We start from the raw sequence: 15168 nt of genomic DNA on the forward strand, positions 1-15168 counted from the left end.
TAACGAATGGAGGCGTAACAATACTGACTAATGCAAATTATAGCCATTAGACATATTTCTGTGGACACTGCAGCACACTCTCAGTTTGGGCAGAACATACGTCATATTAACAAGAATAAGTATTTTTCTGTCAAACATAAGCATATCCACATAATGACCAGTTGAATTCTGTTTGGTTGCATGGGTTGCCATAATGGCATACAGCAAGTGTTTGGTCAAGTCAGTTTAACCAGGATTAAAAAACATTGCAAGTATCTGCTTCATAGTTTGTATCACCTACTTTGCCGAATCACCAAATTAGGTGTGACAAGTTGAAGTGCATGTCTTCACTACTCACTACCCCAACACCTTGCACAATTCATGGAACAGCTGACTAGGGAAATTAATTTTTGGTTAGTATGGGTTTTTTCTGTTGCAATGGATAAGGCCATCTAGTGGTCTGCCACTACTTCAGCCATGGATTGTACAAAAGTAATCTATAATAACAAGCACATACCAATTACCTCGTCAGTTTCTGGGAGAGGCCCAACAATTTTCCAGAGTTATTCTCTGTAGAAGAGAACCAACAACTTTCTGCTGAAATTTACCTTATCAAGTCTGTTTTTTTTACTCAAGGTACACCATACAGTCCCGACATGAGGGTGTAACATCTTTAGTCAAATGCACATATGCAACCAGCAAAAATACCCCCAAACATAAGCACAAGTCCATGTTACACCTACGTGGCCTAAAGTCCTTGAATTACACAAAGTCTCAAGAATTAGCTACCTTATAGTTTTAAAATTCATCTGCAAGAGTATTACATGCTTATATGACAACCTTCAAGGACACAACTTGGACATTTCCAAGTTGTGTCCCTGAAGGTTGTCATATAACCATGTTATACTCTTGAAAAATTGTAATTCAATGTACAATAATTATTTTCAGGTTCTTAAAGTTCATACACCATTTCAGTGATGCAGAATGTTCACCTTTTGGGGTGAACCACACTATACAAGTAGTGTTGAAAGTGCTTCACAAGAACCACAACTGTAAGCAGTTCTTTGCTTATTGTATAGCTACCAGAGCACTACTCAGCTTCTACTATTATAAGCAACAGCATCTGACAAGATCTCACAGACCTGTCATGGATATTTCAGCATAGGAGCTTCCACAAAAGCACACTTCATGCTTGCTCGTGTTCCTCAGTTCACCTAAAATACATATTGGATTTACTAAGAGTAGACAGTGTTGCAGCAAATTTCAAGAAATTGGCCAAAAAGTGTCAGTAATATGAAGCAAAACTCAGGAAACTTTTCACTTCTCATCATGTGATAGGTTAAGGCCAGTCTCCACCTGCTGCAATCTTCCCAAGGTCCATCAAGAACACCATCTCCCTACAATATGACTAATGAATTTCTACTTCTGTGTGCATGATCATGTCCTTTCCAGGCTTCACTTTCAAACTGTTCATTCTCATTTGCTGTAGTATCATGGAAGGTTCAGAACAGCAGATTCCAATGTGTGACCAAACACCAAAACATCATCCACATAAACCAGGCATTTGTCCCATTGTAACCCCCTTAAGTTTTCATTCTATTAACCTCTCATTACACAGGCTGCATGTTATGACTCGGAACTTACACATATCATCTTCAGTGCTAAACACAGTTTTGACTTGCTAGTATCTAGAGGTTAGATGTAAGTGCAGCCAGACATTTGTATGTCTGTGGTAATAAGAAGGCATCAACATGCATCATGGAGTTCACCCATCAGAAATTGTACATGTCATTCTTCTCCCTGACAATTGCTACAAGAGATGACCATGAACTTTATGAAAACTGTATGATACTATCCTTTAACATATGCTGTATTTCAGTGCTGGCTAAATCTCTAAAGAAGCCTGTGAGACAGTTGTTTAAGTAGACAGCTATCCCCCCATATCTATGTGGTGGCAAATGATTTCTTTTTGACTCAATTGGTCACCTGGTCCCATAAATATGTTGGTATATTAAACAGATCACTGAGCATTTTCCACATGAATTGAATCCATTTTACTTGCATAATCACACAATCCTTAAACAACAACCTAAGATACATTGGTAGATAAGTTCCTGCTTGCAGTCCTAGCAAAGTGGATGTAACTCTAGCATTACTGCTAGTGTCAATCACTTTCACATTGCTTGTCATCCTGATGGTCATTCCACCAGAAAGTTGGATAGCTGACTGCTCATAATTGCTCCCCAAGAATGCTTCATTTTCCAGGTAGATCACTGTCCTAGCTAATGCTGCCTGCTTTCCAGAAAAGAAGCAGATCATCCCATACGTTTGCTCCATGATTACTTTACACAGTATCAGTACACTCAATATAACTTGTGTACATGGAGGCATTGTGACTCCTTCATGCTGTCCATTGTTCTTAAATCTATTCCAAATGATCCTGGACAGTTCTCCCACAAAAGCTGAGCTCTGTTTCACAATCAAAACCAAAAGCCACCTTCTCCAGTATGTCAATTCCAAGGATTCTTATGCCAAAACCTTGGTCAGCAGCAACTACCTTCATCCTGTGACTCACATGGCCCTGGTGTACTCAGAGGTGTGCTTCTCCAACCACATCCAACCTGTTACCACTTGCCATAATGTAGTTAATGTTAAGTGCCTTAAATGGCTGCTTTACTCAAAAGTGCATAATAAACTGCAATGCCTACTGGTGTTCTGGCTGCCCCTGTATCAACCAGGAACTCCATCTATTTCACCCTTGTATTTTAATAAGCATAGATCAAGCTTCGCTCAGCCTTGTTAGAGCCAGGTTGACCACCACACCCTGTAGCAAAGCTTTCTTCTACACCTCCCTGAGTCACTGTCCAATCCCAACCTATGCTTCATTAGTTTCCTGGAATGGAAGTAGCAGTGGCTAAGCTCAATGCACGTCCTCCTGCATCTGCTGTGCAATCAGGTGAAAAGGATTGTTTCACTGATCTTACTGCATGGTAAAATATGGTCTGTTCACCCTAGAGTAATCTTGTTGACATCTGAAATATGCGATTCAGTTCTCCTTTCCAGAGCAACTTCCAGTTAAAGGCATCATTGGTATTGGCTGAGATGTAAGTGTAATAGGAGGGTCAGGGTACCAATGTTGCAGTGGGGGAGATGTGGTGGCTGGGTTATCCTTGATGTAGCCTAATTTCAACAAAGGGCATGGGTACAACCACTACAGTTGCCATTTCTCCCTTCTTGCAACTTGCTTGAAGTTACCACTTTGAACATCATCACGATAGTTACTGCTTCAATGAAACTGAGAATCTTTCTCACACCCAAGTGGTGCCATATCATTTCATTCAACACCCCATTTTTAAGCTTACCAATAAGGATGTCACTGAGATATGTGATGGCCATTGATATGTAAGTTTTCCTGTGTAACCAGCGTAAGCACCCAGGTTCTCAGATGGACTCTGCTTTTGAGCCTTGGAGTCAGCTTAATTAATTTAGTTTTCCACTGGGTAAAATATCAGTGCAGTTAAGCAGTGACTGTTTTCCAGTCCCAAAATTGTGTCTCTTTCAGGTATTCGGTGGCTTCAAGAGTTAAACCATCTAAACTCAGGGTCATGCGCTGCATCACTTGTTCCAGAGCCTATCATTACAGGCAGTGAACTGACTGAAATGCCTGATGAAATGGTCTAAATCTTCTTTTGCTGTTCACCGGCGAGATCTGCTTCACCTCTTTTACAGATGTCTATGATCTCAGTATAAGACTCCCTACACTGGCTCTCAGCCAGAGCTAGGCTGAGCCTTCCTGACTGCTGGAGATATGATGAGGTAGGCTGACGAGGAAACCTGTGCACTTTGACGAGAGTTAGATTCCTGGTCCCGGGTTGTGGAATGGCAAGGCACTTGTGGTATTTCACATATTGGTATGCGTGATTCTAGGCTCCTTCATGTCCCATGTTTGCTCTGGTAGTAGGGCCTCCTTACTTATAAAAGCTCAAAATTACCTCATAGTTTATCACCTTCACTCGTGTTCACCTGGCATTTCACCTACTGGCAAAACAGATCCTGTTGATGAGCATCACCCACCAACAGCATCTCTGGTCTTTCCTTATAGAGCAAAGGTAGTAATGAACAGAGCTGTGGTGGTTCTACTTTGGCCAGTGATTATCCACGGGGTCTGTAGAAACCACCCAGTACAGTGTCAGACCCACCATGCTGCACACCACACAATGCACTGAGGTCAAAGTTCAGGAGGTGAAGTTCTTATACAACTCACAGTCCACCAGATAGAAGCAGTCCTCATTCTATGGGCTGCAGCTGCAATGAGGTGTTTGTCATCGACCTTAACAGCATCAACAAAAGTCTGATACCCAGAAGAGGGTTTCTCCTGGACCCAATGATATTCCTGATAACAAATTACTTCCAGCTGACTCTTCCTCCTAACCATAAGTACTTCACTCTGCAAAAAGAAGCCATTTCCATATGTTATTTCTCCGATATACCTGATTTTCTCTAAGAGTAGTCTGCAGAATCTACAAAATAACAAGAGGATTCGCTGCATACATTTCATGGAGCAATTCTTGTGTTTGCTCTACTTTTGATTTAGTCTATACAAGAAAGAAATAGGACACACGTTTGTAGACACTCACAATCTTTATTATGAACAGTCAAAGTCAAGTTTAACACTTAAACAAATCCTTGTATCTTCGACTGGAAAGAAAGAGAGCTTTATTTGTATCCATTCAACAGCCTACTAATGCAGGACTTAAATGGGGTTAAAGTTGGTGCAATAAAAAAAGGGATTAACACTAAAGGTTGGGCGATTCAATTGATTAATCAAGATAATGTATTACCTATAGTAGCGATTACATCCCTTAGTGTCTTCGACTGGAGAGAAAGAGAGCTTTATTTGTATCCATTCAACAGCCTACTAATGCAGGACTTAAAGGGGGTTAAAGTTGGTGCAATAAGAAAAGCGATTAACACTAGAGGTTGGGCGATTCAATTGATTAATCGATATAATGGATTACCTATAGTAGCCATTAACACTAGAGGTTGGGCGATTCAATTGATTAATCAATATAATGGATTACCTATAGTACCGATTACATCCCTTAGTGTCTCGTAATCCAATCGATTAATAAAAATTGTAAATTAATCGATTAATGTTATGAAAATAATCAACTTATCAAAAAAGATGTTTCCGATTATTCCAACAACCGGCTAATCGAAATTACAATTACATTGACTTTCATGAAAATAATCAACTAACCGAAATTAGGATTTTCTATAATTTATTGTTTTCAATTATTCCCAACATCCAAGTAATTGAAATATTGCCACTATGTTTGTTTGTTGTTAAGCGTAAAGCTACATATTGGGTGGATAGGGAAGACACTTCGTGATTTGAGGTTCTCGGGTTTAATTCCCATTGCCACTAAATTTACTCTTTCTTGCCTTTTTTATTGTAAAACTACTTAGGCTATCTGCCACTGTCACTAATTTTAAACTGCTGAATAGAAAGAAGACAACTGGCTGGTAGCACCCATCGTCAACTCTCTGGTTATATATATATATATCAAATAAAGCATATACTGTTTTTTATGCACTATGTTATGTTTCTAATTTATAATTGCATAACTGTATCCTTTCATGCTGTATAAACAGGCGCACATCTGGGGGAGAGACAGAGGGGGGTCTAAACTCCATCAGTTTTTCCAGAAATGAATAACTTATTTAATGATGTATATGCGGGATGGCTCCAAAGGGGGTAAAACCCCTAGCCCTTCTATATAATTTTTGTTCATAAATTAATAACTGTATTACCTAATGGTGTATAAACAGGCACATGCTGGAGGATTGAACTTTTTTTTTTAGAAATTAATAAAAGCAGCCAATAGTATCAAAAAGAACTATTAAATGTCAGTGGTCTTATTTGATTGGTCGATTAGTTACAGTAAAAGCTTTTATTTTCAGCTTTTCTAAAGTCAACACAGCTGAGAAGTCTACAGTAATCTGGTTACCATGTAAGCCAATATTAACTGATTATTTCTAAGCGAATACAACATTACGTATGTCAATTAAAGTTGCCATGGTAATTTTTTGTGCTTTGGCTTCTGCCAGACACTAACAATGAGTGTGTGTGTTCTAGACTTTATAGTTTTTTTCATAAAAGTTAGTATTTTGTTGTTTTTCAGAATTTGTGGTGAATTCTGGAAAATTTGGACATTTTGACAATAAAGTTTGAAAAAAAAACGACCTTTACTCTCCAGATAATAAAGAAACTTTATCTCAGCCAATTATGCCACTATGTGTTCATCAGAGTTATTAGTAAAATAATTGTTCTTGTTAGAGAAAATGCAGGTGCTATAACGGCACAAGTAATGACTTAAAAAAAGGAAAACAGGCATCCTGCTTACGAATGCTAAAATATAAATTTTGGTTTAGATTTTATAATTTTTTTCTACAGATAATTATAAATATTTAATTTTAACTAGAAAATTTGAAATGTTTATCTTTAATTATTTTTATTTTGATATCAATCACATTTCCAAAAATAAAAGATATAAGCTTTGAAATAGTTGGATAATATTCCAATTTGGCTACTCTTAATGATTTTGTAGATTTTTTGACTGTTTGTGTTACTAACATTACTGATAGTATGTAGTTGTAACTAAAAAGAAAAAAAAGCAAAGTAATATAAACTTATCAGTAGCACTAGTACAGTCTTAATTGGAGTGGAGCCCTCCTCAACAAAATGCTGGATTGTCCCTATTTTGAGTACACACCTCTAAGTCTAACAACAATTAACAAAATTTGAAACATTCATGAATCATTTGTTTGAAAAATATTTAACATAAGTACTCCATCTAGGAAGCTTTGACATTTCTCTATTTTATTTTTTATGAACATCATTTATTGATATTTGCATGTGTTGTAAAAAATAATTTTATTTCCAATACTGAAAGATATATTCAAGTTTCAACTAGCTTACACATGATATAGGCTTAAGTTGATGCCGAAACGTGTTTTGTTTTTTCAATGTATTACTATTATTGTTGCTGTTTTAGGGTGAAGTGTATTAACTTCAAATAAAAATCTTATTTGAAAATGTTACGAATACGTTTATTTTCATCAACAAAAATTCAGTATTTTTATAACAGTGGTCTTGAGAAACTAGCAGAATGCTATTATGTTATTTTCAGTTTGTTACAGGTTTGTACTATTTTGCATTTATATTTCCAGGTACAACAGTTTGGGATGAACAAAATAACTTACTGTACAATTACTGTACATGAAGACTGTACATTTGCATGTACTTTTTATTTTTTTCACCTCAAAATTTTAAGGCAAATTTATGTGTTAGTTCAAAGTATCTAAGCAATTTTAACTCAACTTTTTTTTAAATCTATATTTACTGGAAATTTTAAAAACAAAGAAAAGCGATCGTGTAACAGTATTTAGTCTACATTTGCTATTCATCGTCCATCAATATAGAAATTTTTTTTTAAAAGGGAATATCCTTTTTTAGAAAAGTGCAGTGGTTGGCGAAAGTGAGGTCGGCAGAACATACCCGACTTATTTTTTTTGCTTGTATGAGTTGTAGGGGCGAGGTATACTAATAGATTAGTAAATACCACTAATCGCCCAGCTCTGGTCAACTGTATCTGTACTTCAAGTTATAATGAATCAAATATCTAAATGCTTTAATCTAGTTGTAAAATCTTAAGTTATCACATGGCTCATCAGTAGAGCAGTTCACTGTTTCCATCACAACATCTTTGATGCTACTTTTATCTGCTTTAATGAAGAGCATGTGATGCTCTTAGTGACTCAACCAATGGCATATATAACTAAGAAGAGATTGGTTTAGTTAAGTACAAAACTGCACAAAGGGCTATCTGTGCTTTGCCCACCATGGGTATCAAAACCTAGTTTCTGGCGTATGTTTTTAACACACTGCTCTGCCACGGTTGGCTTATAACTAAGGAGAGAAAGGCTAAGTGATCTTATTTATATTAAGTACAACACCTGAAAAAATTATCTAGTAACTGGGGTGGTCTTTAAATTTCAAGTTATAAAAAATACTAATGTGGTGAATTCTAAATAAAATTGTAATAGGTATCACACTAAATACGTTTGAGATATCTCCTATGTGAAAGACGTATGAAAACCTCCAGTTAAAACTCAAACCATCTTACCATATTTAGCTTACTTAATTAAAGGGTGACCATCAGAGACTGGGGCATTACTTAACTATCAGTAAATTTATAAAGCTTTTCCAAAGCATGATTTTTGTTCATAATAATATTATGTTAGTATTCTCTTCCTTTCAACATACTTAACAGCTTAAATATCTCATTATCATCATCTTAAAAAAAAACTAAAAATGTTTGATATTTGAGTTATGTGTTCCTTTTCCACAAGATTTCCATTGAAATCTCTTAAAGATCCAGTATTTTTTAACTCTCTTTCTGCTTAAAAACAAAATCCTTTTAAATCTAAAACTATGTTACAAGTGAAGAATCTTTCAAACCACTCTAAAAGGCCTCATGACTTTGTTTTTGATGTTTAACCAAATATTTAATTTTTACTGGTGATTTTCATGTTCTTGAAATTTCTACTTTTATTATTTATTTAAAATTTTGAATTTCTGTTCAATCAAATAGAACTTGATATTCAGTTTAAATGTAAACATGTATAAAAAAAACATTTTTTTCTCAGCAAATTTGACATATCTAATTAGAAAATATCAAGCAACTCTCATACTTTTTCCTTTTAAACCATTCTCCCGGATTATTTAATCCAATTACTTACTTTCTGAAATCAGAAACAGAGGTACATATTTTGTCAAAGAAACACAGATTTTTCCTCTACCCTCAATCAAGATTCCTAAAATTCATCCCTAATTTTTCACCATGTCTGTTGTTACAGAGTGCAGCTTCAGCTAAAAAAAAAAAGTATATATACAGTTAATGTTTTCATTTTTTCTTCTTCTTTTCCTCCACAATTTTTGCCTTTTTTTTTCTTCTTTTACATGATCAGACATTCTTCCCTACTTTTTAAAATGTCAAAATTATTCCCATACCTTTTGGACACTTAATTAAAAGAATAATTATCCCTGATCAGGTTATTATACTTATTGACTCTACACCTGACTCAAAATAAACTAACTCACAGTGTTATGGAACACCCTAAATAGAGTTAAAATAACTGCAGTTTATGTTATGGTTTTTGTGAAAGAAAATGAATTTTCAAATGTTAAAATGCCACATTATTTTTATTTATAATTCACTTTGTAAAAACCGTGAGTGAAAGACTGCTGCTCGTATAAAGCTACAAACACACACCCATAAATATATATATATAAACTAATATTATTACTAGCTCTAGTACTATGGCTGATAATATACAATACATATAATGATATATTTAAATATAATTAACTAAATACACTATAACTATTAAAACAGCCTACTTTCAGTCCATAAAAGAAGTCGTTGCTAGCAGCACCTGCATTTCGTTTTACGAATTTATTGTATAATAGGTCTTATATTTTGATACGAATGTTAGTTTTACCTGTAACAGTGTAAGTGTAAAACAACGTTACAACTTACATAGACCCTTTATAAAATTGATTGGGTTCCAAGGGATTAGGCTTACTACTATAAAACAAGAGTCCATGTATCATTGACCTCTTTTGTGTGTGTGTGTCAAATTGGACGAAAACTGGAATTTAAAACTTATAATCCAATATAAAATTCAATTTCAAATAAAGTTACACAAAATAAAATAGCATACACTAATCTTGCCAAAGCACCAACGCCCCACCTCATGAATATATTACACGCATAGATGTTATATAAGAACAATCTTTCTCTGTACACGTGCAAATACTATGGCACAAACAGAAATAATTAACACAAAAGCAATGTGAATTGTACTTTTTACTTTTCAAATTTTAACAATCGTCTTTCGCTCATTGTGATAGCATATAGATACATTTCTTTTCACCGATCACACTGTAATGATTGTACTCTATATATACATCCGTCTTTCACTTCCTTAGCTGCTAAATAATTTGTAATTTTAAGTTTGTTCAAGGGTTCATTCTTGGTATAGAAAAACAGTCAAGGAAACTATTAAGTTTCTCTTGTCTTGCTTAATCACCGTTCTGCATGAATCCCAAGTTCATGCACGTGTTTTGCTTTCGATGTGATCACGGCAGCGTGAGCAAAAATTAATGACAGAGGCAATGGTCTGTTCTGGCCACAAACAAAATGATTTCCTAGAGGTATGCCCCACCCCTAACGAACATGAGAATGATTCCTAGTCACGTGGATAGCACATACACTTGAAAAGAGTGAGAGAAAACTATGTATGCATTATAATGTTTTCCTTTGTTTCCATTGAGATATGTAGGCACATCATAGGTCTTCTACCTTCTGTAGAAATTTTCAAAATTATTAATTATCTGATTTCCTCATTATTGTGCTTGCAACACATGGTCTAGAAAATTATTAAGCTTGCCTTATTACAGTTGATTAACCCTTTGTTCTCTATTTCATCTGTCCTTAGGGGCGTTTCAGTATTTTCTATGGAATCCAGGTTGAACAGGCCAGAACTGAAATATTCTGGACTGGCCAATTATGAAACTGACTGAAAGTAACAGCCAACCCATGCTTTCAAGGAACAGAGGTCACAAAGTGATGCTGTCAACTGCACAGAGAAAGTGAGTTTACATTCTAGTTTTGAGTGCACTATCTTTGTTCAGAATTTCACTAGACGATTGATGAAGTAAACATGCTACTTTGAAAATCCGAGTGTTTAGCTTTGCAGAATCAATCTTGAGAGAAAGAGGACTGAAAAATTAAACACCAACCACTCAGTGGAAGAGAACTATTTTATTATCTGCAAGAGTACATGAGCTGTTTCATTTATTCTAATTTATTATTACAATAAATATTTCGACTGTTTTATAAATAAAGTTGTCTAATCTCTTTATTATTCTATTAAAGTGAAACACCCAGTCAGTCATTCTCATAAAAACACTCAATAGTCCTGAGCGAATCTACTGCTGTTGCAGTTCTATCTATCTGATACTCAGAGTAATCTATTCGTATTTGGTGCACCCAGACCATTGGAGCAGGTATTGCCCTTGAGGATCGACTTTGGTGGCAGGGTACCACAGATGGCTGAACTCTGCCCAAATTGTATGGCAACTTTTGACTTGGAGATCACATGGGGAGGTCTATACCAGACTTTCAGTACAACATTAACCAGAACATCATAGCCTTGGCTCTGATCGAGACCACCAGATAGTGTAGAGAACTTGGACATGCCATTGGTGGACGATATTCACCAATTAGAGTTGACCTCCAAGAAGTGAGAGGACAGGGAAATATGAGTGAAAATCATGACCCATGCGTGAAGGTGCTGAAGGGAATTGAGAGTTTCTCTATCATGTTGAGAGTGGCTTATGATACACGAGGTCATGTATAGTTGTATGATGAGTGACCAAAAGTAACTGATTGCCCTGTGACTCTGAACCAGAGACTAACTGCCTGTTGGGGTGAGGTAGTCCCCGTGAATAGTCTTCTTCAGGTGCTAAAGGCAACAGTGATACCATCTATCAGGATTGCAAGAGGGAAAGGTTTTGCCTAACATGCATGGTCTGTGAGTGAGGCAAAATATGTCATGCCCTCAACATTCAAGGAAACTGCAATGGAAGATCTGGACTGATTCCTGAGATGTTTCAGGTAGGTCACAGTCTGTAATGTATGTATGTACTCTGGATCAAGCTGTACCAAGCCTGGTTCTGAACTTGGACTGTATGGCCCTTAACACTCTTCAACACCCGGAAAACTGCCATGAATGAGTTGCACTACTGATTCAGCCCTGAGAAGAATCAGATGAGCTACCAAGCTTAGTTTAAAGCCAGAAATAGTGATGGTACAAAGGTACTGGCTGCCTATCTAGATGATCTGTGACAGTTGCACAGGAAAACCTACCAAGCAATGGTCTCCACAGATTGACAGGACATTCTTATAGACAGGCCTAGCAAAGGGCTGTCCAATGAACTTATGAGGTAACATTATGGGGGATATTTTCACTCTCACTAAGACTGTGTCTGTCGTGACACACTTTAAAATTATGATGGTAAGCATGCCATCAGACAGGTGAAAGCCTTAATAACTCTGATGACAAAAGAAATGAAGCAGATTTCTTTGCACCAGTGACCCAAACACACTAGGAAATGTGTCAAACAGCTGTCTTTACAAAAAGGGATTGTAAAGCAACCACACTGGGTGCCAGTGAGTGGGTAGGATCATGATAGATCTCCCATTGGGTGCATGGTTCCATAAAGCCCATCAAAGGGATATCTTCCACAGTCGACACCTTTGCCTACATATAATTCAAGGTGAGAAGAGAAAAGCATCTACTTTATTTGTGGGCTTATGGGCAGATGAAGTACCATACCTTGTGTTTCCACAAGGATGACAAAGTGATCAGTCACTGCTCAGCTTTCAGCAGGTTGCAAAATATACAAGGCTATTTGTATACCAATCAGATCAGCAAGGCCAGGATAACAAGCAATGAATGATGGACACTGTGACCAATGCTTCAGAAAACTAATAGAAACCAAGACGAGCTTGGCCACTAGTTTGTGGGAATACAGAATTTGGCTTACAAGGAGTCTAGTGGTCAGCCCAGCTTGATCAGAGCTGGGTGAAGCTTTGTAAGTGCCTATAAGGGTTTAAGGGCGAAAAGGTGAATTTCTGATAGTAAGGACTCTGGTGGATCTCACAATCTCTCAAGCCCTTGTGGTTAGCCACTTTTATGGCCAATGAGTAATGATTTTGTTTTAGCCAATGGTGATAGACTAGATATCAGAGGAGAGGTCAATCTCCAGCTCAGTCTGGGAGGTATTGCCAACAGAATGAAAGTGCTCATTTCTGGTTTAAGGTCTAGAATAGTTATCTTCAAAATGGATGTACTTTGGAGTTTGTCAGTCAGTGAAAGCCATCCAAAGCTACTGAGATTAATTCCAGAAACAGTGGACCACATGAATGTACGTTGTGAAGGGAATGGTAGTACTTTCAGGTAAACAAAGACTGTTTCAATGCATCAGTAACATGTAATGTGATGTTAGAGCCCACACAAGAAATAAACTGTTTCCTTTCAAAAAGCTAGCAGCGCTTGCTCAGCAGTAAGTGATCCATGTGACAAAAGATGAAGTTCTGGTTTTGTTTAAACTTTACAATTATTTATGATTGGCTATCCAGCTGGATGATGAAAGGTAATAGGTACAGTGAGCCTTGTGGAAGTGACCCATGTTAGCAGTAGTGTGAGGTCACACCGGTTGTGTTATGACTGAAAGCTAATGTAGGGCTATTAATACACCTGATTTATTTGTTGATGGCTGGTGACAATTTACACTCAGTACAGTGAGAACAACTCAGTGACATGGGTGAATATACCAACATGCTTGTGGGACCAGGTGGCTGACTAGGTTAAACAATGGTAACTTAGCACTGTATAAATACAGACAATACATATATGATAACAATACACTGTGCCAACTTCCTTGGATAGATGAATGTCTAGATACATTGAAGGACTTAGATCTGGTGTCTGGATACTGGCAATTTGAGCTGAATAACAGAATCAGAACAAAACTGCTTTTAGCATGAGAGATGCTCTATATGAATTCCATGTCATGCTGTCAGTTTGTATAATGTCCCAGCCACCTTTGAAAGGCTGATGGAGTTCACACTCAAAGAACTGCAATGTGTGGGCACTTAAGAAAAGCAGACCTGAAACTGAAGCCCAGAAACTGTTCACTCATGTGGAAGGACGTGGAGTAAAGCACTTACACTTTTATTTGTATGTAGGAAGCACACAATATGGTTGGATCATGCTTCACTGAAGTGGTTAACAAAATTTAAAAATCTGGATGGGATTTTAGAATGTTGGATAAAATGATGAAAAATATGACTTTCTGATAGTTCATCGTAGTTCCATGCAACATGGAAAGTGAATGTATTATCTTAATGCACAGTGAGATCTTGACTATTGGTAGAATTTCCCACTCTTAGTCACTGTCACAAAATTGTGCAAGGTGTTAGATGTAGCAAAGCCTCATGCTTCATCTTGTCACCCTCACTTTGATGGCTTGGCAAAATGGGCAAAGCAAACTACTAAGTAGATTTTTGTTGAGCTCGACAGAACCAACAGGGATGAACACTTGCCAAAGATGATGGCAAACAGAGCAATAGAACAGGGATCAATGGATTGTTTATCAAATCTGTTAATTTAGAGACAGAACTCCCCATGAATGTGATGTATGGTCTTCCACCACGAGTATGTAGTGCCTGATACCAATGATGCACATGAGTTTACCTGACAACAACACAGGAAGGCAGCAAGTGACAGAAGAGGTATTTTGGCCAGATGGTGAAGGAATGGACATTCCAATGCATTGTGCAGAAGCTGGACTGGCTGTACCTGGTACTCAGATGAGCTGGTTCTCTAACATACGAGATACAGCACATGCAAGGCACACAAAAGTGTGTTAAGCATGTTAATAAGTTGCTCATAGATGAATTCTTGGTGCAATAGTTTGATCAAGAGTCTGGAAAGGCAACTGAAAAGACAGAGGGTGACTAAGATACTAGCTTGAGCCATTGTGACCAGCCCAACAGTGAATATGAAGTTGCAGATACCTATCAGGCAGTCTCTGGGGAGCCATATGAGAAGGAGCTGGAACTGGGAGCTCTGAATAGTAGAGGTGGGATTGATGGTCATTAGGTGCAACACCTCATGAATGAAAGGGAGTAGCATTACTTGCTCTCCATGTTATCAGGTAGGAATGTCTGGCATCAAATGTGATGACTACTACTTGATCAGAAGAGGCTAGTGTGGTCAGGTAGTTAGTTGGAAAACTGTTTTATGAACCAGAGAGTAAAGTTTCTGATGCAAAGTGTTGCCCAATGTTTCGTGAAAATTACTCTAAAACATCTAGGGGAGTGATGAGGACTCTGTAGTGAACAAGAGAGTCTAAGAGTTCATACTAGTCCAAAAAGTGTTGGTTTGTTCACATCTTTATAATTATTTATTTATTTAGTAAAGCCTGAAATATAAATGAATTGAGTCTGACAGTCCCTAGATAGCAATATCCCTCATCTAAGCTGTCTTGGC

The 15168-nt window shown here is 37.1% G+C and overlaps 1 protein-coding gene across 1 annotated transcript in view; it reads right to left on the reverse strand.

Moving 5' to 3' along the window:
- The window catches only part of LOC106471178 (glycerophosphodiester phosphodiesterase domain-containing protein 1-like), a 65657-nt gene extending 56102 nt beyond the window's left edge, over nucleotides 1-9555 (reverse strand). Inside the window, exons 1-2 of the mRNA XM_013931769.2 lie at nucleotides 9446-9555; nucleotides 8785-8914 (exon numbers count right to left, since the gene is read on the reverse strand). The gene's annotated coding sequence lies outside the window, so the exon portion shown is untranslated. The remainder of the gene's footprint in view (nucleotides 1-8784; nucleotides 8915-9445) is intronic.
- Between the last annotated feature and the right edge of the window lie 5613 nt (nucleotides 9556-15168).

This window comes from Limulus polyphemus, unplaced genomic scaffold (genome assembly GCF_000517525.1).
Source record: "Limulus polyphemus unplaced genomic scaffold, Limulus_polyphemus-2.1.2 Scaffold4459, whole genome shotgun sequence".
Taxonomy (NCBI): domain Eukaryota; kingdom Metazoa; phylum Arthropoda; class Merostomata; order Xiphosura; family Limulidae; genus Limulus; species Limulus polyphemus.